The 22,507-nt window shown below is 41.5% G+C and overlaps 1 protein-coding gene across 1 annotated transcript in view; it reads right to left on the minus strand.

Annotated features, from left to right (window-relative positions):
- The window catches only part of PTPRO (protein tyrosine phosphatase receptor type O), a 161,586-nt gene that overhangs the window by 138,080 nt on the left and 999 nt on the right, over nt 1-22,507 (minus strand).

A 22,507-nucleotide genomic window follows, 5' to 3' on the forward strand; every position in this document is an offset into this window, starting at 1 on the left:
TTTGTGGAGGTCCAAAAGCTGGAGGATGGAGTAAATTATCTTATGATTGTACTCCAAGCCTTATGCATTTGTCTTGTGATACCGAGAATCCAACGCGGGTTATGTTTTCTGTAGTCAGAGCTGACTAATCACATGGCTTTGTATGCTCTCTAAAAATCAAGTCAGACTTTTTTAAAACATGTAATTAAAGATCTCAATGGTTTTGGAGAGAAGAAGGGAACTGAGTGTTTGACAAGAAGCCTCCTGTTTACTTCTAGATGAATAATGCAACAGAGTTTGAACAGGTACATTATAACACATACCAGATACGGGTCGTCAGCCTTGTTTTCTTCTGCATAAGAAAGCCTTGCTTTTGGATGCATGAGATTAAAAGCTGGTGATATAAAATGGACCATCTTTTTAACAGGTTAGATAAGCAACTTGAAGTTTGTATGCCTGTTCAGATTTTGTTGACATGCAGTTTTACATGATTCCAGGCAGTTTCTGCTAGTAACCAGTGAACTGTTTCTCTCATGCTTTTTCAGTATTTCTACATCTATTTGGAGAAGAAGTGCTCATTGGAATGGAAACACAACCAAAAAATGTTAGTCAGCCTCTTCTCTGCCTCCAAAAAATGAAGTGGAAAGCCACTAATAGGTATTTATTTCATCCAGGCTTTCTTGGTTTAACCTGTAATATGTAGAAGGGAAAGAGGACTGACTAGGTTTCAGCCATCATCACTAAGACTTCAGGGTGAAATCCTAACTCTACAAAGGCAGCAGAATTCAATTCTGGATTTAAAACATTGGGTTGATGCTTTAATATTCACCTCCCATTAATGTTCTTTAAATCTCTTCCAGAGCTTTGAAAACCTTAGTCCAAATGACTTCATTCAAACTCCTGAAATTACCCAGAAGCTTTCATGACCAAGAGATACTGAAATTCCTCTGCTTTTTGCAGCATATAATCGTATGCAGCCCGAAAGGTGCATTTAAGAGATATGAACTTCAGTTACAACATCCAACGAGTCTAATGGGAGCTTCAGAATTATAGTGGAACCAGAGGCCAGGCAGGTTTCACTGTGATGCCTAATAAATATTGCAGATAGAGCTTCTAATATCAGCTCTGAACTTCGTGCAAATCCTATGTCAGGTTTTGGCAATGCTGTAGGCTGATACAGAACACAATTTTATACGTCCCCTTGTATTAAAGGGGGAAAAAACAAAAACACCACCCAAGAAAATCTGGCACTGAGAAAATACTAACAACCCTTCTCCCCAGTAGCTGAAAGTTTTTTCTTGAATAATGAGGGGAAAATGAATGTGCAATGTTTCCAGACATCTATCCTTCCAGCACCACGTACCAAATGCCTAGGAGCATTTGTGCTATTAATAAAGTGTAAAGTTGTCAGTTCTCAAAACGTCATGATCTTTTGAAGCACAAAAAAACCTCGAAAGACCTTGCCATGCACTGCTAGAATGTACTGCACGAGTGTACCCCTCATTTTTCCACATAATTTGCAGAAAGTTTTTAAATGAAATTTCATTTGAATCTCAGTATTCAAGGATGCCAGGAAATTTCCGGCCCTGTGCTTTATTTGGTATCTGTTGCCCCCAAATCCCTCTGCCTGTGCTGTCATGTGGGCAAGAAAAGCCAGCACATGACAACCCAAGCCATAAGGGAAAGGAGTGCTGAGGGCTGGCTGGACCCCAGGGCAGTACAGAGCTGCTGCCAGAAAGCATTGACTTTCCTCACTGGATTCATCTCAACCTCGGCTGAAACTATCTAAAATTGGGGCATCTGGTCTAAGCAAGTTGGATTCATGCTGTCTGGACAGAGATGACCGGGTCTGGAGAGTAAGTTATCACACCTTAGCACCGACGTGAAACATCTGGGACGTATAATCCACTCCCCTCCACTGAGCATACAGCAAAACCTACAGCCCAGGCCCAGGCTATGCACATCTTTCTAATGGCAATGTGGGGCAAAACAAATCTCACCACAGACGCAAGCCTCAGCTGCAACGGACGAGTCCCAGAAAGCAGTTTCTCCTTCTGTGAGGGGAGGACCCAACGCCAGCACAGGCTGGTTATCCATTGCTCCCAGGCGTTCCTATTGCAAATGCAGCTGCACTCCATTGCCAAGCAATTTTAATTCGGTTATGCTGCACAGTCCAATTCTGCTGCTCTTCCCTCATGGAAGCGGTCCCACCGAGTTTAACAGGATTACACACGTGGAAGGCAGTTCGGCCTCATGCCCGCTAGCTACGGAGCCATGGAAACACCAGTTTTGGTGCAGGCTGCACCTTGGCCGCGTACTCAGCGGCTGAAGCCCACATCACCGCAGCTCTGCTGCTAACGGTAGCTGACCCGATTGGATTAAAACCCGTTTAGGCACAAGTACCCGAGATGTAATCACATATCCCGACCGCACTGCAGACCCAACTAGCCAAAGGGCCGGTGGGTAATCGCTACCAGCACAGGGGATCAGTCCCAGATCTTGTCTCCTTGCTCGAGTGTGCTCTGTTCACAATGTCAGCAGTGCACTGGGTCAGGCTGATGCTTCCTTCATTAACTCTCTACTGACACTACTTCTACAGCACAGAAATTCCCAAAAAGCGTGCTGCAGAAGCTGCTCAACCGGGGGAAGTCTGATCTGAGCCCACTGGTGCCTACGGGAGCCTCCTCTTGAAATGAACAACTGGAAATGAATCCAGAGGAATTTAAATCTGAAGCTATGCTTCTTGTGCTGCATATGTAAGAGAGCAGTTTCTTCTCTTTGTCTTTCAGTTTGTACAATTGGTATGGATTAAACAATGCAAAAGCATGATCTTCAGGATGTTAGGCTGGTCACTAATTTAGGGGACTACTCAAGCAAGGAAGGATTATTTTATCTAATTAAGACAGAGCACAGTATTTAAGACAGAGCATTTGCATTAAAACAGACAATTCAGAATTACAAATACTGTTGGGTCTGAAATTATGATTGTTAATCTCTCCTCGCATAACAATGTTCTACTGACACACATTATAAATCACTTCCTTTTGCTTGCAGTAGATGAAGCCATCACTCAAAATGCTCAATTATAATCTGAATATAATTTAAAAGGTGAACTTTCTTTAGTTTTACTAAGGGCAGAAGGGCAACGCTGATGGTGTAATACCGATGTTAATGCATTACTTATGACTGAAATTTGGTTTGTATTCACTAATTCACTCATTCCTGTGATCAGAACAGGCAGAGGTTCACTCTCCTGAATCCTATTTCCCTCCCTGCAAGTGCATTATGTGTGCCACGGACAGGTTACCCAGCTCACCCAGCGTGTATTTTTGAAGACACAAAGAGCAGCTTGGTCCCAAATTCTCCATGAACATTCTCCTTGTAGGGGCCCTCTTACACATCTATAAAATGTGTACATTAATCTGAGAATGATTTTTAGCAATTACCAATAAGCTGTTTTAAAAGGACATGTTAATCCATAGTAAAAAATAACCAGAAAATAAACCCCAGTATCTTCATTTGTGTATTAATGACAGGAAGATAAGATTTGTGGTTTACAAACTGCAGTTAAACATGGGTATGGAATCATTAAAATATAAAATACTGCATCATTAATTTTAATTTTCATGTGGAGATGAGATAGACATTAGCAAGTATATGAACACCAGTGCTAATACTCTCTACCCTTCTCAGCATCTTTAGGTACCAGGATTTAATTATCCTTTGTCTCATGTTAATCTGCAGAGATACTTCCACTTCAGCAGAATCACCTGTCTCTGTTGAAGAAAAAATAACCATTTCCAGTGAAGAACTGTAGTTTACCAAAATGCAGCCAAGCAAGGTTTTACAGTAGTAATTAGGTTTGCTGACCAAATGAATGCTTTCAATTCAGGTCACTTTATTTACTTAATAATGGCAGATATTTTAAACGTATTTCATCTCCAGACTCTTTTTCAACTGACAACTGACGTACATCTAGAACAGTCTTACTTAGCAATAAATTCTTTCTAGAAATGACCAGAGGGTAAAAGAACTGCCATGGGTAAAATTGGTCTGGTCTTCATCAAAATTTCAGCCATCCTTTACTGGCTGTCCTTATTCCCCATTCACAAAGCCCATCTAGGAAATCTGTTACAGAATGAAAGGCAGAAGTCCCAGCACAATCCCTTTACAAATTTCAGGACAAGACTGTAACATCCTACACTGATGCAGAACCCATTTTTCCCAATAGTTTTCCTCACACTTCCCCAAAACAATTACATAAGACACACTGAAGTATTTGCAAGATGAAATCTACCTGAAACTTTTATTTATATTAAAAAATATGTTTACACCTGCCTCCTATTTGAGCCAAGGGAGTCTTTCCATTTGCTCTTTTTTTTGTCTTTTTTCTCTTTTCTCTTCCCCGCCTCCCCCTCTTTTTTTACTAGCACTGATAATGACGCACACATGACTCACGGCAGTCTTCTGGGACAGAACAACCTTGGGCCAGCATACAGTGAGACTGGCTAGCACCAGGTCCACTGGCAAGGACTTTGTGCATAGCTGAAAACACAAACAATATCTGACCGACCAGACTGAATTTAATGAAGACTCCAAGTACAGTTCCTACTCTTCTTGAAAAGAAACTCAGGAATATTTCCTTCCTAGTGAACTGCTTGTTCCAGGTGGGTTCCTGCTCAAGCACCGCTTGGGTTTGCTCCTATTTCTAGAAGTGAAGAGACATGAGACAGTTTGTGCGGACCCAACAGCCTGCTGTCAGCAGAGGAAGGAGGAATTGCTCCTTGTTTCCCCCATCCCCTCCCAGCCATCTGCTCCCACTGCCTGCTGGACCACTCGTGAAGGCTGAACCTACTAACCCTCCACAAAACTACCCCAGCTGAAGCGGTGAGCAGGGCTGGTTCCGAAAAAGGGTCTGATGAGTAGCAGAGGTGGTACAAGAGAGGGGCCAGTGGCTTTGCACAAAGCAGGACTGGAGCCAAAAGGAGTGAAACCTCCTGGCACCAGCAAACTGTTAGGATGAAGCAACATGAGCCGGGTGAACCTAAGATCTGACACCACTGTATTAATTGCTGCCACTAAACACGAGGTAATGTCATCACAGACATTGTACTTTGGAAGACGCTATATCTCTCCTCATTACATAGCCACATTTTGCAGTCTGTACTTAAGATGGCCCTGAGGCCTGCAAAACAGTCTGAAATCAATGTGATCATTGATGAGAGTAAATTCTCCAGCCCCAGTTCAGCCAGGTAGTTAAAGACATCCCCAGGCTCAGGCTGCGGGTCACTTTGTCAAAGCCATGTGTTCCAGGCTAGGCGCAGCCTTACGGGCTTTGCTCAGAGAAGGTCTATGCTTGCAAGTAGGCACTGGGAGGAAAAAGCCCTTACTTGTGGCCCAGTCCCACCACCTTCACAGGTGGAAATATAGTGGAGAGACTAACATCGATTTCAGTGGAAGCCAGATACAGCCTCGCTGGCCCACTTGTAATTATATTAGTGTGCAGGATTAAGGAAAGCCAACTGCTGGACTTGTACAGAAACACATGTGCAGATGCTTTTGAAGGCATTTGCAGTGCTTCCTAATGTATTCAGAAGCATGAAGGCATCACTTTCCTCTTTACTCTGTAAGGTATCCTGCACTTGCGCACCAAACCTCAGCACACTGGGGAAGTTGGACCTACTGGTTATACAAGTCTCCACAGCCTGGTAGCTCCTACAAGCAGCATCCAACCTGTTCTGGCTATCAGACATGCAGAAACCAAGAAAGATTTGCAAAGTCATGTAAGTGTGACTGTACAAAATTTCTGGAAGGAAAAAGAGGAAATACTTGCAAAGCCCCATGACTCTCGGCACGGCCACCTGATGCTTGCTTGTTTGTCCCTATTGTTTTGTGCCTGCTTCCCCTCTGCAGCTCAGACCCTCTCTGCTACTATGTGACCCACGTGCCACTCAACACTCTTCCAGAGCCACCAGTCCAGCTGCACCACCCGTTCAGGAAGCCCCCACACCACCGAACCCACAAAGTTGTACTGTCAGCGAGATACCTCTCTTGAAGGGGACCCCCCACCATCCCCAGCTGCAGCTTACAGCTGTTGTTCAATTCCTTTTATATCAGAACCTGTACCTAGCCACCAGGTCTCAATCCACAGATTAGGGGCCTCCAGTGAAACCCTTTGAAGATAACCTTCACAAAACATGCTTTTGTGGTTTTAGTTCATTATTTATCTGCTTTCACAAACTGGTGGAGTGACTGGTTTTCTAGCAAGATTATAAGAACTTAAAACTGTGATATTCAAAAGCAAGGTCATATACCTTCTAGGGAAAGAATTACTGTTTGCTAATAATGTGACCAATTAAATCCCAGTGTGTTGTGTGGGAGCACCACTGTTGTTAGTAATTGTGAGTTTACAACTTAGGGAGGGCCTTTGTGTAAATCACATAGCCACAGCAATAGCCCTGGAAAATCTATTTTATGGGCCATCAACCTGTCCTGGTGTAGGGGAGGACCAATTTATCTACCAGAAAGCTTGGAGTATGATTAATGGAAGGAATATATGTAATTCAGACAGACAAAAATACCCAAACAGAGTTGCATTAAATGCTTTCCAAGAAAAGATGATGAGAGGGAGACAAGAATAAAAATAAATTTTAAGCTCTTCACAAAGATTTTTGGAACCCCCATCCTTCTAAGATTACAGCACAATATTTTTAAGACAACTACCTATTTTTAAGGTGTAAAGAATTTTTAGTTTAAAAAAAAAAAGCAGTTAGTCTATTTATATTTTACAGTAGGATATCTACATCAAGGGTCTGCTATGTGTTGATCCTGTGCTGGTATCCCAGGGCCAGCTGGTGGTGGTATATGGCCAGCTGGTAGTGGTATGTTGCCCAAAGATGTTGTGGAAATACATGCTTATTGCTATTCAAAAGCTGTCTGCACGCAGTCCTGGGCAACTGGCTCTAGGTGGCCCTGCTTGAACTTGGTTGTTGGACCAGATGACCCCCAGAGGTCCCTTCCAACCTCAACCATCTTGTGATTCTATGAACTGTAATCAGGACAAGGTTATGAAACCCTAGTATAGTTACAGCCAGCTGAGCTCAAAGTCACAGGAACTGATGTTGATTTTAGTTACATTTGGTAAAAATCAGTGTAATGCCATTGCTTGAGATGAAGTTCATTTGAATTCACAGTGTAGGTGACTAAGCACAGTAATTGGCCCTTTTTTTTTCCCTGAGAAATATGATCTCTATTTGAATAGCAGCTATTTTCACTAAAATAGTCTTTTCATGTAATCAGTCTTTTTGTGACTATTTAGCATTCCACTGGAAGTTAACTATTGAGCTGGGCTAAATGGCTGCAAATGGTGTGTGCAAAGAAGCCTTTTCTTTGACTGTTATAAAATGCAATCCAGAATGTTTACTGGAGAAATACAACTTCACATAGGAGTGAAAAGCAAAATACTCCAGAAATGAGGTTACACAGTTTAGGTGAGGACCATGTGTTAGAGGCTGGGTGTGAGCTGAAGGGACTTGAGCAGGGTTATGTGCGGTGGAGGAGAATCAGGGCTGAGCATGGCAGGAGGAGATGACAGGTTAAACAGAAGGGGAAGAAGCAGGCTGGAGAGGAAAGGGGTTGAGGAAACAATAGCGAGGGGACAAACACTAGAAAGAATAAATGTAAGAAATGGGCTAATATTTTATTCTTGGAAAAATGCAGATCTCAGACACTGAATACCTGCAAAGGTTGTTGAAGTTGCTGAATTTTCCTTGACTGACTGTCCCTGCCTCCATTGTTCTTTAAAGAGGTCTGAAAGCTTAGGATTTAAATGTTCTTTCTGGAGAATCAAAATATTCGCTGGGAAGCTTCTAAGGCTTCTCTGTCATAGCAAGAACTACAAAATAATTTTTGTCAGTTAATCCAAATTATTATTTTGCCTTTCAAACCTTCTGAGTACCCAACCTCTACAATATTTCTTGCACAGCATTAATAAATAAAACATCCACACACTCTGCCCATTACTGTAAAAAAAAAAAAATCTTCTAGTATTTAATTCATGAGGGAAAGGAAGAGGAAAAGATTCTTTGTCTTTGCACTTTCCTAGAAATGTCTTTCAACTCTCCAACAAGATGCTGCCTCAGACGTGCTCAGAGGTGCTCCTTCTCTCCCCCTCAAGTACTAAGCCTAGTTTCACAACCTGAAAACCAGATCAGCCTGCAGCTTATCCACGGATAAGCTCCCCACCAGCATTTTAGGTGCCAGTCAGCACTCTGTTATGACAATGTGATAATGTGAATGGTAACATAAGCCCTCAAAAAACATCAGAGCTGAGGTACCACAGCAATCCCTCTGTGGCTTGTACCAGTTGTTTATCAGAGAGGGATGCACTAGCACAATCCAGTCGCACTGTGGAGGAGGACACAGTGCCTGCTTCCTCCCTTTCAGGATACAAATGAACTCAAAGGGAAAGGACCAGCTGAAAGCATGGTGTTGCCACCTTCTTCCCAGCTAGCAATGCTGCCTTTCTCTGAAAATGGGAAGATAACAGCACCCTTCTCCAGTGCAGAGCTGCAGGGATGGAGGAGCACCATTAGCAAGGCAATGTTAGCAAGCCTGGCCGACCACCTGCTTCCACGAGCCCTGGCACGACTCACAGGCGGGCAAGGCTGGGAGGTAAGAGCAGCTGGACCCTCCCCAACGCCTGGGCAGGTCCTGGCCACCACCCTCCCACATCCCGCCACGAAGCGACCCTTGCGCTGCAGCCAACAGCCAACATCAGTGGGCAACTCCTGACACGTAATGCGGGGAGCTACAAAGCCAGGTGAGATATTCTGCCCCCTCTTCTCCTGCCTGACCTGTTGCAGTAGGGACAGGACAGGACAGACATCAGTAGGTCGAGTCCTGCAGGAACTGCTTCTGGTCTCCCAGTGAAACCCGCCTGGCTGAAGGGGTGGGGAAACAGCCCAGGCCCCACTACGCCACTGTCATCCTCTGTTTCCACAGTCCCCATGCTACAGGCTACCAAAATCTGACCGCTCCTGTAAAAAACAGCATCCACAGAGACTCCTCCATCACTGCCACAAAATTGATTGGTTGGTTTGTTTTTTTAATTAAAAAACATATTTATTTAATCCCTCACAGTCAGAATAGCAATATTTAAATTTATGAGGTAGTGCTGGTCAGGGGACGCAAACATTCAGGGAGTATCTTTATCTTGCCTCTCACCAGAAAAGATTTATAGTTTGATCTGACTGGTTACTTTGACATAGCTCCTTTAACCATAACATCTTTCCATTCCTCTAGTAGCAGAGATTTAGCATTTCAGGCTGAGTACATATGTTGGCTAAGAACATAATCCTCAGCTCTGGGCATAGGAGTTCATGGTAAGAGGATGGCTCTGCATACAAATTGAAAGCACTGAAATGCAGAAAAGAAAAATACACTAAACCCTAATATGCATATTGTGAAGGCCTTCTGGCATCAGAAGAAATCATCGGTTATTTAATTTGACATCTTTAGAAGCAGAGGGACTAGAGAAAAAAAAGGAGAGAGAGAGAAAAAAAAATGGATATGACCTTTAGTCCAACACTCCAAGACTTTGGATAAATACTTGCAGAGAAGGAATATGCCAATATGCAAAGAGGAAAAGATATAAATGAGACTAGACCATTTCAGTAGAGAAAAATCCCAGAGCTCCCATTCTACCGCCATTTCTGACAGCACAGAGATGGATTTATCAGGGGGCAGAAGGGGACACTCCCCTTCACCTCTATTAGCCTTCTTCACGTAGCATGTGCGTTCCTGAATGCAGGATGCAGGCACATCTCTGCAGTCCATCTGCTTCCCCTCATTCAGAGGGGGGCTCGTCTCCTAATGCAAAAAGACTTTTCGTTATCATTGCAAAAATTCACAGTGGCCATCCAGCAATTACCAGTCAACCGTCACATAGAACTGTAGGAATAAGGGGTAGTGTTTCTGGACGAAAACACAAAGGATCAATATCCCAGGCATCATCTGACACCACTAGACTCTGTTCTTTAAACTTGTAAAAGACATAAATCAAAAAAATGCACTGTGGAAAACCAGAGTACATATGAAACTCCTGTATCCACGACATGCAACTGTCAGACAATCCCTGTTTTAATAATTTATAAGCCTTCCAAATTATTAATATCAACTGAAATCATGCATTTAAATTGCGTTGCAGGCAAGGGGCTCTGTGGCAGAGCCATTTCAGTCTGGAGCCCCTTTCCCACATGCCCTGCAGCTCTCCTGGGCACAGTGGCGTGTGAAGCGGACCTCAAGGTCTCCTCCTTCACACCACCCTCCCTGCACAGTGGAGGCCAGAGATTTCAGCATAGCTAAATCTAGCTTTGAAGAGAGTTGGGATTAGAGAACCAAACTTTCTGAACCCACAGTCTGAACACAGCTGATCTGCCCTAGGCCATGCATAGCATCTCAAAATCCCTTCTATCCATTTCTTTTATGCTAAATATATAGAGGTGCAGAGGTTTTTCCTTTTACTATAAACTCGGCTCGTTCTGTGTAAGCTCTGTTCTCCAGGATATCTTCACACTCTCTGCTGACACCTTTCACTTCACAAGTGGTAAGCACATTCCACAGAATAGTCTTTCTTTCTTCCCAAAATAAATGAAATCTGGCATTGTAGGGTCTTCAGGGAAAAAGCATCATTTTGCTTCTCTAACAGATGACATTACGAGATGATTTTTTTTTTTTTTTGAGAACTGTAAAACATGCTTTTGTGTTATTCACTGGAAGATCTGACTTTTTAAAGCTATAAGCAGAAGGCTTTTTTATGGTGATATTGTTTGGAAATCAGGATTCATGGAACAGAACTGGAGGAAGTAAGGACCACAGAACAGCAACCATTTTATAGACTTTTTAATCTTGGGGGGAGGTGGGTTTTGTTGTTTGGGGGTGTTTGGGGGGGGGGGGGGGGAGTTGTTTGGGGTTTTTTTGTTGTGGGTTTTTTTTAATTCTGTATCCTGTAGTTAAAAAAAGAAATCTGTATTTTAGCAAGGAAAAGTAAACATCTGAAAGTATGAGCTAACGTAGTTTCAAGGCAAAAATCTGTGAAAAAACTAATGAATCACTGAACTTATCCCCCCCTCTGACATTATAAATCATTAGTAATAAAATGTTAGCAAGATGCAGAGTCAGGCAGCAGAAGCTGTAATCACAGCCCAAAGTAACTGTTCCTTTGGAGCTCATTAAGTGTATCGAGTCCCTGTAATCTTCTATTGATTTTAGGAGCAGTGGTTCAGTTATCAATACAAAAAGTGTAAGGGAAATTTCCAGAAAGGATTCCACATATTTCTTTGAGATAAGAATTTTCGACCTTGATTTTTACAAGTTTCTCAGACTGGATGCAGTGATGAGCAGCTCCTCTGCTCCAGCACTAAGGCAGCTAGGACAGAGGCCAGCCATGCCCCAACAGCTTTTAATTCACATTGCTCACGAATACCCCTGCAGTGAAGCTTTAATGATTTCCTGCATGCCTAAGACCTGAGCTTGTAAAATATATAAAGACATGGTACTCCTCCCAGAAGTGTAAGTCAGAAAAGGGGTGGGGGGGTGGGGGGGGAAAATCTCAATCAAAAAGCCTTCTTGAGAAATGTGATTCTGTGAAATGAATGGGCAGTGATGGCAAATACCTGCCTGATTCTTCAGGAAGTTTAAGTGATAATTAAGGCACATCCTAACAATGGCAGCCCTAAGAATTTTATCCTTGATGTTATATTTAAATCTCCAGCACCAAGGAGCTGCTGAATGCAAGAAAAGCAGCAGACTTCAGCAAAAAGCTTGTGACTGTAACCCAGAGTTTTAAATTCTACAAAGAAAGATAGCCTAAATTTATTTTTTTAAATGAATTTGAAAAAAAAAAAAAAGTCAAGTTAATAAGACAGTTTCATGCTTTTTTGAGTCCCAATTCATGACTTTTAAAAAGGTTTAATTGACTGTCATTCCTTTCCTGCAGGGCCCTAAGAAGTTGACCAGAGAGGTGGTAGAATCTCCATCCTTGCAGATACTCAAAACCTATCCGGACATGGCCCTTAGCCCCTGACCTACTTGGCCCTGCTTTGAGCCAAGGCTCTGACCAGATGGTCTCCAGACATCCCTTCCAGCCTAAATTACTGCACGACTCTCAACAGTTACGCATTTCCCTGTATCCTGAGAGACGCACAGAGTCCCCGCTCTATACTACAGCGTTTGCCATTCTGTTGACAACCAGGGGACAATTCTGATTCACCTGCTTTGTCAACTGGCCCATTGCAGTCTCTTGTTCCCCCCTTTCCCCACGTGCCGCAATTGAGCGGTGTGCCCTGTACACCCTCCCAGCTATGCAGTGGAGCGAGGAGTATCAGCATTACCATCAGCCTAAAGCCAGCTAGAAGGATAAATAAGAAGATACCTATGATAGTCCAAAAAGCAGGCAGCAAAACATAAAGCTGTCCAGTGATATCCAACCAGACCACATCCAGCTTATAACACCGTTTTGACTTTTGCCTCACCATTTTTGAAGAGAATCATTCCTTGCTTTTGACTTGCAACCTTACTGCTGCACCTACAGGCAGTCCAACGCAGCAGCCCTTGGCTTTCCTCGCTCTAGACAAGATAGCTTGCTGCGAGCCCAGTTCTGCTGTGTTGCTGAACCTCAGTGCAATGAGTTACTACACTGGGAAATAAGCATGAGAAAATTTGACTCTTCCTTTCTAAGCACCATATGGGACCCATAAACCTTACGGGACAGCAGACAAATGCAGACACGGTAAACTATCAGCTTAGAAAACCAAATCATATTATTCTAAACACTTCAATGGCAAGATTGATTCTTCCAGTTAAAACTAATGCTAATTCAGGTATCTGCTAGCTCTCATATGCTTTAATCATATAACCAGCACTCATAAGGGCAACAAATTCCTACCTCCAGAAAAAATAAAAGAAAAAAATCTTTCAAATAAAAATGAAAATACCCTGATCAGTAGATGAGTTTCCCCCACCGTGCGCATTGACAACGAACAGTTGATTCTATACAACCATTACAAGATACCATTACAAAAAGCCAATCTCCAAACAGGTCACTTCTTTATTAAAAGTTAGCTACAGAAAGAAAAGGGATGCAGAATTAACCATGTTTGTAACTGGAACAGATGAAGCCTGCAAGATACACTCTGGTACATTCCAAAATACTTCTGTTTCTTTTCCCTTTTGCCTCCTAACCTCATAACATTCACAAAAAGTCCTTCTGGTGAGGCCACAGGGAAGGCATTCTGGCTCTGCTCCAAGCCGAATGCTCATGCACCATATAACAGACATTTCAGAATTTGTTTCCTCCACTTGGACACTTACCGATATCCTGACTTGCTACTGTCCATCACCTGGTGCAGTAATGCCTACCAGGAAAAACTGGTATCTGATAGCTAGGCTGTTATGCCACCACATAAAAACCCCTTTGTCCCAGCATCAAGCACGATGTCTGCCATAGCCAACTGGTCTCTGGCATGTTGCTTTGCAAAAAGGCTCCTGCAAATTTCAGGTCATCGATGGCAAAATATTAAAAGGAAAAAACATATATCTTTTTAAAGAATATTTACAATATGCAGCAGATATGGATACAGACCCCATTTAAAGTTGTTGCTATTGTTAACTTGTTTTGACCATTCACCCCTCTTTAATTCTCAAGTTTTAAACCAAACTATGTCCATACAGAAACAGACAGAACTCAGTTAATCTCCACAATGGCTCTGTGTGTATATCTAAGAACACATCCAGTTTTCTCCTCTTCATGGAAGGAATTCAGAAGATTTAACCCCACCATGAGTTCTCCAAGCAAGAGCAGCTGTGCTATTCAATATGTAACTTGAACTCGTTGCCAGCTCTTAATTTGGCTGTGCATTTGCCCTTCAGAGAAAAATTATTTTCCAGATACCTATCTTAAATTACTTTTCAAATTCTGGTTCCTTTCTGCATTTCAGATAAGCACGTGAATACATTTTGAACTGGTATTTCCATTTGTGTGATCAGATAGGAAAGTCTACTGCTCTGTAGTTAACTGGAAGCGTACAAGTGAAAGAGTCTAGGAAATAATGGCTGTGTTCAGGTCGCACCTGAGCAGAGCAGGATAAGAGTCTATGTTCCCAAATTGAAAGGCCCCAGATCATCATTGGGTTTTGGTATCACTTTTGACTCAGCTAGCCTATTAAAGAGGCAGGGACCACCTGTATTGTTCAGATCCATATACAAGTGTGTATCTGGTATTGATGCAGAATTTGGTTTCCATCCATCCATGTATCTGTGTTAATGCTGCAATGCCAGCAAAAGTAGCTGTAGGTTAAAACGTACTTAAACCCAAACTCTTACTTGAACAGTCCCTGAAATATGCAGAGGAAGAAAAAGAGGAGACTGATAGCTCTGCCTTGAGAAAACCACCCTATTTTTTGCCTAGCACTAGTTACATAGCTTAAGTTTCCTGCAGAGAAGCTCCTCTCGTAAGAGCAGAAACATTCAAGTGTTCTCCTATTACACTGGCTCCCGCAGCAGATTACAACACACCAATTCTTGCCAATACAGCTACTCCCTAAGCAAGAAGGTTGCTCAAGATTTATCTGATGGGGAGTTTCTTTAAGCTATCAGCCTCTCAGATTCCAAAAATCAAAACCATCCCATGGCCTCCCGTTTGCGCTACCGACACTGCGGCGAGCGAGCCCAAGGTCACCAGCACGTCACAGTTAACTCTATGCTGCACGTCAAACTTCACAGCATCACCCAGCTGAGATCGCAGGTCTCCCTGCTGCAGCTTGGTCCAAAGCCCATTTAAAGCAACATAAAGACTTCTATTGACTTTCTTTGGACTTTGGACCCATTCCCAGAAGCACAGTAGACTCTCTGATAGCTCCCAGCATCCTGAGAATTAGAGGCAACCCGGCAGTTTTGGTTCCAGCTAACAGAAGTCAGTGTTGCACATAAACAACAGGTGAGACCACAAAATTATTATCCATATTCATGGAGTGCTTCCGTTTCAGTTAAATGCCGGTGACATCATATGGTGTCACCATTCTGTAGTTTGCATGCCTTCCCACAATGCTGCTGAGGAAACCTGATGGGCTTCGGAGCCTGTGGAGTCCTGAGTTAGTTTTCAAGAAAGATTTAAAAATAAAAAAAGTATTTTGTGTTCAACACATTACTTTGTAACCCACTGAGAAGGAATTTTATACCAGAGATCATTTTGAAATACAGTTAAGTATTCACTATGTATTCATTTATCTTTCAGAAAATGTCATAATTTTTCTTGTATTTAATAACTGCTAGTTAATTATGTAAAATCCCATCCCATCTGCTTATTCCTTCCCACAGCGAAATTAGAGGGCTTGATTCTAAAGTCATTACTCACAGAAGGAGAGGCATTGATTTAATGGACTTCCCTGAAAAGGGATTACAGTATAGGATCCTCTGATATTGATTTTGTGACATCATAATCTTTTCCTCAGAAGCAGACACTGATGACTCAAGATAATATCAGTGCAAGGTTAGGCAGAGGCAGACTAGTTAGAGAAAGAAAATTATTAAAAAACAGCCCTCCTAGTTTACAGTAAGCAGATTACAATAAAATATTAGCTATGTTCTCTGTTTTGAATAAAAGTTCTCTTTAAAAAAAAAAAAACAACTGAGTTATGTTTCTCTCTTTCATCTCTTGCCCTGCTTACAGTTACTTTCATGAAACTATTGTGAGCTAGAGCATTTTTTGTAGGTTAATAGGTTCTCTTTGAAGGGATTAAAGTCACATTGATTATTAATTATTTTTTGATGTTTTAAATTGATGTAAATGTCCAGAAGCTCTGATGAGCAACATCCTCTAGAAATCAATACCAAATAAAAACAAAAGCAGCAAACAACAACAAAAAAAACCCCTCTTCTCAGCTCTTGGGGGAAGCGATTGTGACTTATTTCTGTTTGGAAGGTATACCGCCCCTTGGAGAATACCAGCAACTGGCATATATGATAATCATTTCTCAGTTATCTAGAGCATCCTTATTTTGATGTGTCTATCTTTCAGACTTCAGGCAGAGTCTGCAGATATTTTGCATACAGAACAAAGCTAGGCACAGCAGTGCTAAGCAAATAATAAATAAATTAATTTCATTGCTGTTGGAAAATGTTATTTTTTTTCTTAAATCTGCCTTGGAGTACTTTGGGAAAACACTAATTAGCATTCTTTCTGTGGAATTTTTTTCCACCAATTGTCTCTACTGTTCTTCACCACATTTTAATAGAGTGTTGGGGTTTTGGTTGGTTTGGGTTTTTTTTTTCTGACTCAAGTTTAAAATTTCTTTGCTGTTTGTAAGTGGAATGAGAACTAGACCCTTCCTTCTCATTTGATAGGCGAATGAGGAGTAAAGATTCTCCATGTTAAAATGACTTCCATATGAACAATGAGGAAATGATCCTGAAAAGCTGTGGTGCAGATGAGACATGTGCCAAACAGCGGATTACACAAAGGTAACAAGGCAACTGGGAGAGTCTGTGGTCTGCTCTGGGGACTCCTCTCAGCCTAAAAGAACAGCCCCTTCTTGGTTGATTCCAGGGATGTGTCTAGCCCAAGAGGAAATGATTGAAAGCTCTTAAAATTGAAGGAGTTTCTGATCTGATCAACAACTTAGAGACTGGGTCCTACCTCTCTTATCCCAAAGATTTGGCCTTTGCACTGCATAGTTGGAAGTCAACATAACTAAATTGGGGACCTCCAGGTTTATAGCACATGAAGGAGCTACAGTTGTTCAATCCTTCTGACACAACTAGAAGACCCGTGTCTCAACCTCCTAAAGAGCACTGAGGCCCAATCATTTCAGAATCACAGCTGTTACATTGACAGGCAACATTATGTGTTTTTCCCAAAGTACTTAAAAAGGAATTTAGATTTTTATCCTCCAAGAGGTTCATATCTACCAAACAGCTACCTCGTGTTAAATCTCTGGCTGACATAATAGCACAGAGTTGTTGACTTTTGTTATCTCCATTCAGCTCCTCTGAAGTGCTCAATCCCTGTGCTTAAATGTCCCACTTGAATTTTTCCATCCCCAACATTATGTTTTCTAACCATTCACAGTGCCCATCCCACATATTCTCTTCTTATTGCCATGCTGCCACCTCAAGACCAGCATACTGAAAGCTGAGTCTATTAATTCCCTTAAAAACATATCTCCTGATAGCTCTCCTCCCTGTTACTATCAGCTGTGTCACCAAATTTCCCATCACCGATGCTTACTGTAAAGCATTTCTTCTCTAAATACATGCATATAACAGAAAAGAAAATGCAAAGATAACCATAGTAATTTGAGCACAGCACATACTACTTTTGCTCTGGTACAATGTGCTATCTTTATGGCGAGCCAGACATGATGCATATAATTTTATTTCTGGAACTCCTTCATTTAAAAGCCACTGTAATTTCCTAGCATAAGAATGAAAGAGTTCCAGAAATAAAATGCATCACGTTTGGCTTACCGTAAAGACAGCAGACTTCTTCCTTCGGAGTTGCTCCCTTCACTGGTTGTATTCATTCAAGATTACACAGTGCTATGAAAAGCAAGGTAATCTTTCTGTTTCAAGTATCTCCCATTCTCTATTCACCTGTTACACATTGTGCACGTGGCAGCTGGTGTGTGTTGCCACATTTCTTTCATAAAGATTTTCCTCTTTTCAAATATACGTTGATAGAAGCTTAATTTAAGAAAAAAAAGTTATAATAGCTTTTGTGTGCAGAACATGTTTAATAAGCCATTCTCTTCATTTTCCTAGTAGACTCCTAGGTACTAATCTCTGTGTCAAGATTTTAATTTTAAAATATTTTTAACATTTACCAAAGTTTGATTTTTTCTTTACACTGCAGTCAATTACATTTTGCTACAAGAATAGAATCTTTGAAATCTTGAGTAACCAAAATGTAATCACTAATTTACTAGAAGATAAGAGTGCTCAGGATGATAAAGATGATACATACTTCTCCAATGGAAAAGGCAAATAATTTTAAAGAACACTTAAAACCAAAGTTAACTACGAGCCTTTTAAGTTGTTCAGCAAAAAGACCTGTTTTCAAAGCTTTATTTTTTGACATTTATTGTCCTGACCCATATGCCTAAGTAAAAAAAGCTCTCTTCTCCAGAGCTGAGACTGACTAGTAAAATAAGTCTCAAGACGGATTTACACAAGACTTTGTTCAGTTTAACATTCATTCTGAAGCTCTGTAGGGTCATTTCATGATCTGCCTGGATTGCTCTGTATGGTGACATCAGAAATGCAGAGATTAGTGGGCTTCTCAAGTTCAGTCGGCACACCGTCTGTGAGCCCTTTAATGAATTGCCATGGGATCACCACAGGTAAATCTTTATTCAGCATGGTCCCTGTCTTAACCCGAATGAGGGATCACCCTTAAGTGCAGCTTCTGAATGAGGTGATACAACCTAGAAATTGCCTTATTGACCTCCTGCAATTTGAGTCTGGGGCTCATAACTCCTGCAGAGATGAAAGAACTTTTCTTGATCGCCCACTATCATTTCACCACAACGAAATCAGAAATTTGCCAAAGAGTAATAGCAGACCCTTATTCCACTGGCAGAGAAGGTTTTGCAAGTGCCTACTACAGGTCCGTAAACATGAGTTGGCATCCAAGCATCCTCTTCATTAGCTTTGCCCTCTAGAATCACCCTGGTCTAGAAATAATCCATGAAAATAATGAAATGAGAGAGAACATGACTTACAGAAGTTTCGGGCTAAGGATGACCATTCGTAACAAGCTTTTTGCAGAAGAAAAGTGTATGCTTTTGCTGGGAGAATGCCTTTCTTTCCCATATGGCCTGGATAGTCTCAAACTAGTGGTAGGCAGAAAAGTTCAGACTGTTTTACTGCAGTTGCTCCTCTGAGCCTGTCCAGTCACAAGGAAACCTTACATTAGTTTTGCAAACAAAGATGAACCGGTAAGATAGGGGGGGGTTATTTTGGTACTAGTAGGACATGGTCATGAGGAAAAAAAAACCCAATCAAACTTGTTTTCTCAATAAGACCTTCAATCAGCATCTCTTAGAGAGAGAAGAGATGCTAAAAGGACTCCACACCAAAATTCACGTTAAGTGTCCTTTGGGGTTATGTTTGGTTTTGGTTTTGGGTTTTTTTGCAGCCAGGAGGAAACAGTGGTGAAGCACTGGGGCTCCCAGCTGTGAAATCAGCCTTTCTCTTAAAAAGGTTTCTCCCACAGAAAGAGGCAGTGTCCTGATGGTATGGCTTTTGCTTCAAATTACCGACATTAGATGCAGATATTCCTGCAAATTACACCAATAGAAATATATTTCCTTTGTTGGGTAGGGTTGTGCTGAGTAAAGTCTTACAGAACCTAAATCTTTTTGAATGCCTTGGTCCACGTAAACCTGTATTTAGACTTCACTATGACACCAAACTCCATAAACTGATGTAGTAGTGGACAAAAGTCTACCCTGCTAGACATAAAAAGTTGTCCTTGCTAAGAGAAAGAAAGAGGGTGCTGCTGCTTTATATGCAGAGCCTGAAGAGCATATATAAGACTGATATAGAAAGACCTCAGTCTCCTGGAAATAAGAGATGCATTTTCTGTTATTTGTATTTGTAGACAATTTTCCTGAAAAGTGTCATCCCTCCTATTGGGATGGATGTTAGGGACTGGTTGTCCCTAACTGACAACCAGTTTTCTCATTGTTTTCCTACTGAGAGCATTGGTCAGACCCTCTTGGAGGTGTAACAGATTGTAAATGATGTCCCAGCATCAGGTTTGGCACATTTAAGATGCTTTGTCCTCTACTTAAGCTCTACCTTGTCCCACACAAATAATACAGCAAGGAAGCATAAAATCACCCATATGCAAGCTACTAACAGCATAGGACATCTGACATATCAGTCACATAATCCAGGGCAGAACTTCAACTGGTGGAAGCTCAGTGTAGACATGACTAAGGAAAGGTTGCTGGATTGCAGTTAGAAAAGATGGGAAAGATAACATCAGTCACTGGGATCAGGGAACGTGTCTACTTTTTATTGTTCTTTATTTAGCTGAAGTACAGATTTTCCTTTTGGCTATGATCAGCCATGTCTTTGCCACACCAAAATGAGACCATTATAAAGCATGCTGCTAAAGACTATACCTTCCAGCCGTTGAAACTGAAACACCAGAGAACGCAGACCCATTGTGAAATGGCAATATATTAAGAGATTCCTAGCAGAATGGTTGGAGGCTTTCATCTGAAGCAAGACACAGCCCTGTTCTTCTCCCAAGTACTGTAAATCCATATTAATATCTAAGCTCGCACACAATGCCTTTCTTCTGCTAGTTCCTAAACTAGCCATCAGATAAGAAAACCACTGAAGAAAGAAAATGATAAAGGTTCAAGATCACATTGGTGTATTTCCAAAAAAGATTATGGTATTACCCTGGAGCACACAAAGCATTCACATCACACTGTGAAAGAAGGAACTAATTACTAGCCCATGGGCAACAATATCAGGCACATGACATGCAGCGGGCAATATCCCTCCCTGTTTGATCTCCTTTTGTCACTGACCGTACCAGCAACCTGAGACAACGTCAGGAGTTGGAACAAGTTGGCACTATTACTTTACGCCATGAAATATGACAACTGGAAGAGAAGAGAAAATGTGCTTTGAGCAGTTTTATCGCTGTGCAAAGCCTGCTGATAATTTTACAAACTGCCAGATGGGCATCAAGGCCACATCAAGCGGATACAGCTTAGCAAGTGACATTTGGGCTGCTAACGCTGAAATAGCAAGCACACAGACAATCAGTTTTGCCCATCTTCAGATTCATCAGTTCAATGCCGCTGCTTCTTCAATAAGATTAACTTCCAGGTAAAACATCAATTTAATAACTCGAGGCTGGATAATTTTAGTATTGCTTCAACAAGTTGGCAGAACTAAACAGCTCAAAACTAGGGAAATGCCCTGTTTTGAAATTAGCTGTTTTCAATTATTTATCACTGCAAAAAATATGCAGACATTAAAGAAAACTCAGTGAATTTCAGGCTCAGGAAAATGGTCCTACTCCAGTGATCTGAAACAAGCACTGCTCTTGCTTCCCCAACTTCTTTCCTGTAACCATGTTTACTCTGAGCGGCCTCTGAAGCCTCAGTTCTCCTCTTATTGTAGTGTCTAATAATAACCTACAAGATAACTAATTACAGTAGACTTGCTATCCAACCAAAGTCATAATCCAGTCACACATGATGTTACTGATGCACCTCTATCTTGAGCTACAGCTTTACCTTCTCTTACACTGCAAAGTTCTGCTAATGCTCATCAGCTTGCTTTGTCATTCCAGTCCTGGGTTTGTCTGAGTTTTATCTGGCTCAGAAATGATGGTTGCTTACCAACAGAATGAAAACCTGAGGTCTTGGCTACCTTCAAATCTTACCAAATTTCTTGAGATTTATTATTTACTTTACAAGTATAGTATTTTACAAAATTAAACTACCTGTCTTGCTTTACCACAGTAATTTTTGTCACAGTAGTGCTAGTAAAAAAAGAACCCTTGATTTTTTTTTTTTAAAAAGCCAGGATTCAGAGTAATATGAACTCTGTGACTGTGGGATAAAACAGCTACTTAAAACTGCGTGCACTTCTACATTAGGGAACAAACTAGAACCTTCATCTTTCTGCTGGGCCATAAGATCCATGGCCTTACTTTCTTAAAAATAAAAGTTAAAAAAAAAAAATCACCCAATTCCAAGGAACAAAATTTTGCCTGTATATTAACATTTTATCTTGCATAAATGTATGTTTCAGCAGTTATGAAAATCAGACAGCTGACAGTTGACTACTATATGTGAACAGATGCTGTGAAAGCTTCCCTTTAAATAGTTCTGTCAATGCAATGTCAATTTTAGAAGTGACACCACTGCTGTTCTAGGACATGATCCTGCAAACTCTTATTCACACAGGGAGTCCTGCTGATTTCCATAGAACATTTACATTTATAAGACTCTAAAAGGTCAGGTCCTTAGTTGCAGAGCTCTCCTTAGCAGTGACTGACAAATATACAACAAAGTTTCTAGTAGTGCTGAACACTGTACTTTAGGGCAATGACATTTATAGGCAGTGGTATTCGCCTAGACGATACGTACATTTTCTTTCAGAAGTTACACAAAGCATATTAAATATGCTCGAGAAACCATTAAAGGAGCGAAAGCGTAAAGATAAAAAATGTCATGTGAAACCAAGCTTGCAGTATTAAGCAGAACTTTGAAAAATTAATCTGCCAAGAAGATAGGCTGAGCCTGAACATAGCACGGTGCTGATCAGAAACAGTGTTAAATTCTGCCACGATAAAGCCGACACGATACGCCACCCGCCCCTTTGTTAGCTCCGTTTTCATAACGGTTCTCTTGGCGGGAGGAGGGGGGGATGCATGAGAGGTAAGAGACATTTGATGGGGGCACACGTCGCGGCGGGGTGTGTTTCCCCGGAGCCAGCG

The sequence above is a fragment of the Harpia harpyja genome, chromosome 6 (genome assembly GCF_026419915.1).
Source record: "Harpia harpyja isolate bHarHar1 chromosome 6, bHarHar1 primary haplotype, whole genome shotgun sequence".
NCBI classification, from domain to species: Eukaryota; Metazoa; Chordata; class Aves; order Accipitriformes; family Accipitridae; genus Harpia; species Harpia harpyja.